Source organism: Coregonus lavaretus, assembly GCF_964263955.1.
Source record: "Coregonus lavaretus genome assembly, chromosome: 26".
In the NCBI taxonomy this organism is placed as follows: Eukaryota; Metazoa; Chordata; class Actinopteri; order Salmoniformes; family Salmonidae; genus Coregonus; species Coregonus lavaretus.
In genome coordinates, this window is record NC_140013.1 from 33147438 (window position 1) to 33152795 (window position 5358).

Here is a 5358-nt window from a genome sequence, read left to right on the forward strand (position 1 = left end):
AATGTAGAGAGATCCTTGATGAAAACCTGCTCCAGAGCGCTCAGGACCTCAGACTGTGGCGAATGTTCACCTTCCAACAGGACAACGAACATAAGCACACAGCCAAGACAAGGAGTGGCTTCGGGACAAGTCTCTGAATGTCCTTGAGCAGCCCAGCCAGAGCCCAGACTTGAACCCTATCTAACATCTCTGGAGAGACCTGAAAATAGCTGTGCAGCAACTCTCCCCATCCAACCTGACAGAGCTTGAGAGGATCTGCAGAGAAGAATGGGAGAAACTCCCCAAATACAGGTGTGCCAAGCTTGTAGCATCATACTCAAGAAGACTCGAGGCTGTAATCGCTGCCAAAGGTGCTTCAACAAAGTACTGAGTAAAGGGTCTGAATACTTATGTAAATGTGATATTTCAGTTTTTAACATTTCTAAAAACCTATTTTTGCTTTGTCATTATGGGGTATTGTGTGTAGATTGATGAGGGAAAAAAACAATTTAACCAATTTTAGAATAAGGCTGTAACGTAACAAAATGTGGAAAAAGTCAAAGGGTCTGAATACTTTCCCAATGCACTATATTACTCTTCCTTTTTTTATTTTTATGTATACATATTTTTTAAACGTAATGTAATATTATCTTATGTTGTTCTTGTCTATAACTGTTCTGTACTCAGTCATGTATTTTTAAGTTTTATGTGAACCCCAGGAAGAGTAGCTGCTGCATGTGCAATAGCTAATAAACTACAGTGAGCTCCAAATGAATTGGGACAGTCACAATTTTGTTGTTCTTTTGGCTCTGTACTGCAGCACTTTGGATTTGAAGGTTAAACTATGAGGTTAAAGTGCAGACTGTCAGCTTTAATTTGAGGGTATTTTCATCCGTATCGGGTGAACTGTTTAGAAATTACAACACTTTCTGTACATTGTCCTCCCATTTTAGGGGACCAAAAGTATTGGGACAAATGTACTACAGTATATGTTTATTAGAGTAATCAAAAGTTTACTATTCCTAGCACACAATGATTACATCAAGATTGTGACTCTACAAACTTGTTGGATGCATTTGCAGTTTATTTTGGTTGTGTTTAAGTTTCAAGATTTTGTGCCCAAAAGAAATGAATGGTAAATAATGTATTGTGTCCTTTTGGAGTCACTTTTATTGTAAATAAGAATATAATATGTTTCTAAACACTTCTACATTAATGTGAATGCTACCATGATTACGGATTGTCCTGAATGAATTTTGAATAATGATGAGTGAGGAAGTTACAGATACACAAACATCATACCGCCAAGACATGCTAACCTCTCAGCATTACAATAACAGGTTAGGTTAGCATTTTCATATTTTTTTGGGGGGGGGGTTGATATTTATGCCTCTGTAACTTTCTCACTCATTATTATTCACGATTAATTCAGGATTATCCGTAATCATGGTAGCATCCACATTGTTTGTAAGTGACACACGAGCAGCCTCTCGACGATTTGTCAGCTTATACCACAGTTACACCTCCAAAACTGCCTGGTTAACACTGGTTAACGCTCAACCTGATTGAATCCAGGCCTAAACTAAATTTAACTAAATTATTAGTAATGAATTAATAAGTAATGATTTGATTGGGCCTTCTTTTTTGCTAGCCAATATCATACAGAAATGATGGCATTCACCTTTAATGATTGTAAAAATAAAAAAAAAGATTAGTAAATCAGATTAGGGTAAATGAGGTTAAATCAGATTAGGGTAAATGGGAGTGACAAGCCATAATATGGATCATATCAGTAGGGGAAAGTGGGGTAAATTGAGCCAAAGGGGTAAATTGAGACACCCTTCCTATTGGGCACAGACGTCAGTTCAACGTCTAGTTTTGATTTACATTTTGTTGAGTTGTCAACTAACAAGAATTCAACGTGAAATCAACAAAAAAGATCACCATGTCATTGGATTTAGATTACATTTTGGGTAAAAAAAATGATGACATTCCCTTACGTTGACGACTTTATGCAAATCTAATCAGTTTTCCACGTTGATTCAATGTCATCACATAGATTTTGGGGGTTGAAATGATGTGGATACAACATTGATTCAACTAGTTTTTGCCCAGTGGGGTTGTTTCTAGGAAATCATACACAACATTCATAATTTGACCAAATATTTAGGAAGAGTCATCATTTCATGGAGTCTGTGAAGGAAGAAACCACATGGAAAAAGTGGTAAGCATGTTAGGTTGAAAAAACAGATTTTAATTAAGTCTAATTCATCTATTGTGTTGGAGTTTTCATGATGCTTGTATCTAAACCAAATTAGATCATTGTAAGATTGTTATATACATCAGTTGGGGTCTCTGTAAGCTTCAATATGAGGTCCTAAACCTATATGAGGTCCTAAACCTAGCATGAAAGTGCATCCTTGTAGCTGTGTGGGCTAATGTAGTCAAAATGCTTGCCTTGGGGTAAATTTAGCCAATGGTTAAGCCAATGGCAAATTGAGCAAATGAAAGTGTTTTCTTCCCAGGCATAATGAAATACATTATTGCTGAGATATGAGGCCTGGCCTATGTAAAAAAAAAAAATGTAAAGTACAAAGTGCTTGTAGGTGTTAAACCTGTGTTAAAAAATGATTAAAATGATTAAAAGACCAAAAACAGTGATTGTGATTGTGTTTAATTGTGTTTGGAAAATAAAGATAGACATTCAGTACAGTACAATATTTCATTCAGTACAGACATTTGCAGGTGGCTTAACTTACCCTTTCCTGTTGTGCCAATAGACCACCTTTTTTTGGACAAGCTATGTTTTCAAAACTGTAATATTTACATGAATTCTGATTATTTCCAGAGATACACAACATCCTGAAATATATGTATATATCTTTGTTAGAAAGAATTCTACATTTCCCTTGGAGTGATTCTGAATGTAAAAAAATTGCTCAATGTACCCTACTCTCCCCTACAGTTTTGACTAAGTTGAATTATTTCAGTCCCTTTTGAAGTGAAACACTAGCAAGCATCTCTCTCTCTCTCTCTCTCTCTCTCTCTCTCTCTCTCTCTCTCTCTCTCTCTCTCTCTCTCTCTCTCTCTCTCTCTCTCTCTCTCTCTCTCTCTCTCTCTCTCTCTCTCTCTCTCTCTCTCTCTCTCTCTCTCTCTCTCTCTCTCTCTCTCTCTCTCTCTCTCTCTCTCTCTCTCTCTCTCTCTCTCTCTCTCTCTACTTCCCTCCCTCTCCTCTTCCTCCCCGCTTCTCACCTACACAAAAAGATGAAACAACAGTTTAGCCAGAGGAGTTGATACACAGTATGGCTGAGTCCGTAAAAGCACTTTGTAGATATGTTCTATCCTGGAGCATAGGTTAATTATTATTACCTACAGGAATTTTAACAGTGCCTTTAGTAGGTAGATTATATCCATTGCTGGACTCAGATAACCACACTGTGGTTGGAGTTTACAAACGGCACTCTTGACCTGTGAACTAGAAAGACAGGGCTTAGAGAGTGAGAGCAGAAATATCAATTTGTATAGCAGACCCTCATGCCAAATTGAGTCAAAAGCTTTATTGAAATCAACAAAGCATGAGAAGACTTTGCCTTTGTTTTGTTTTGTTTGTTTGTTTGTCAATTAGGGTGTGCAGGGTGAATACGTGGTCTGTCGTACGATAATTTGGTAAAAAGCCAATTTGACATTTGCTCAGTACATTGTTTTCACTGAGGAAATGAACTAGTCTGCTGTTAATGATAATGCAGAGGATTTTCCCAAGGTTGCTGTTGACGCATATCCCACAGTAGTTATTGGGGTCAAATTTGTCTCCACTTTTGTGGATTGGGGTGATCAGTCCTTGGTTCCAAATATTGGGGAAGATGCCAGAGCTAAGGATGATGTTAAAGAGTTTAAGTATAGCTAATTGAAATTTGTGGTCTGTATATTTTAACATTTCATTGAGGATACCATCAACACCACAGGACTTTTTGGGTTGGAGGGTTTGTATTTTGTCCTGTAGTTCATTCAATGTAATTGGAGAATCCAGTGGGTTCTGGTAGTCTTTAATAGTTGATTCTAAGATTTGCATTTGATCATGTATATATTTTTTGCTGTTTGTTCTCTGTTATAGGGCCAAAAAGATTGGAGAAGTGGTTTAGCCATACATCTCCGTTTTGGATAGATAGCTCTTCGTGTTGTTGTTTGTTTAGTGTTTTCCAATTTTCCCAGAAGTGGTTACATTGAGCTGATTTCTGACATGCTGTTCCTTCTTTTTCCGTAGTGTATTTCTGTATTGTTTTAGTGATTCACCATAGTGAAGGCGTAGGCTCAGGTTTTCTGGGTCTCTATGTTTTGGTTGGATAGGTTTCTCAATTTCTTTCTTAGGTTTTTGCATTCTTCATCAAACCATTTATCACTGTTATTACTTTTCTTTGGTTTTCTGTTAGAGATTTTTAGATTTGATAGGGAAGCAGAGAGGTCAAATATACTGTTTAGGTTTTCTACTGCCAAGTTTACACCTTCACTATTACAGTGGAACGTTTTGTCCAGGAAGTTGTCTAGAATGGATTGAATTTGTTGTTTCCTAATTGTTTTTTGGTAGGTTTCAACACTACTTTCCTTCCATCTATAGCATTTCTTAATATTATTCAGTTCCTTTGGCTTTGATGCCTCATGATTGAGTATTGCTCTGTTCAAGTAGACTCTCTCTCTCTCTCTCTCTCTCTCTTTCTCTCTTTCTCTCACTGTCTGTCAGTTCAGAAACCAACCTTTTCAATTTACTGTTGACAAAGGGAGGATGAGAGTACTGATATTCACTATAAGTAAACATTGCTCTTTTGATCACTGATCTGAGAGATCCTTTACACTTTCCCTCTCTTTTTTATTCTTTCTACTATACCTCTCCTCCCTACCCACTTTCTCTCTATTCAAACATTACTCTAGTAGATACTGCATGTACCTACAGGGAATGGTTTCCCCAGGAGAGTGTGTTGGTCTCATGACAACTATAACCTTCTTCTTCGTCTTCTTCTTCGTCTTCTTCTTCTATTATATAATGGCGGTCTGCAAACAAACGTTAAAGGTGCATGCCGCCACCTACTGTGCTGGAGTGTGTGGTCAATCACGGTTTACAACATTTTAAAATCCTCCTACCTAACTCAGTACATCTGAGAAAATAAAGAAGAGCCCTACTAACTTCTAATAGACCCTCCCCCATCCTCCAAAATCCCTTCCAAACCCCACCAACCCCGTCCAACCCAACTATAACCTTTGACCTCACAGAACAGCTCAATATGATTGGTTGGGTAGATCCAGTCAACAAAGCTGTGTGATTCACACAAACACACACCACGCCCGTCTGAACAGAGGAGTCAGTAGGGTGAGTCTGGAAAGGTGTGG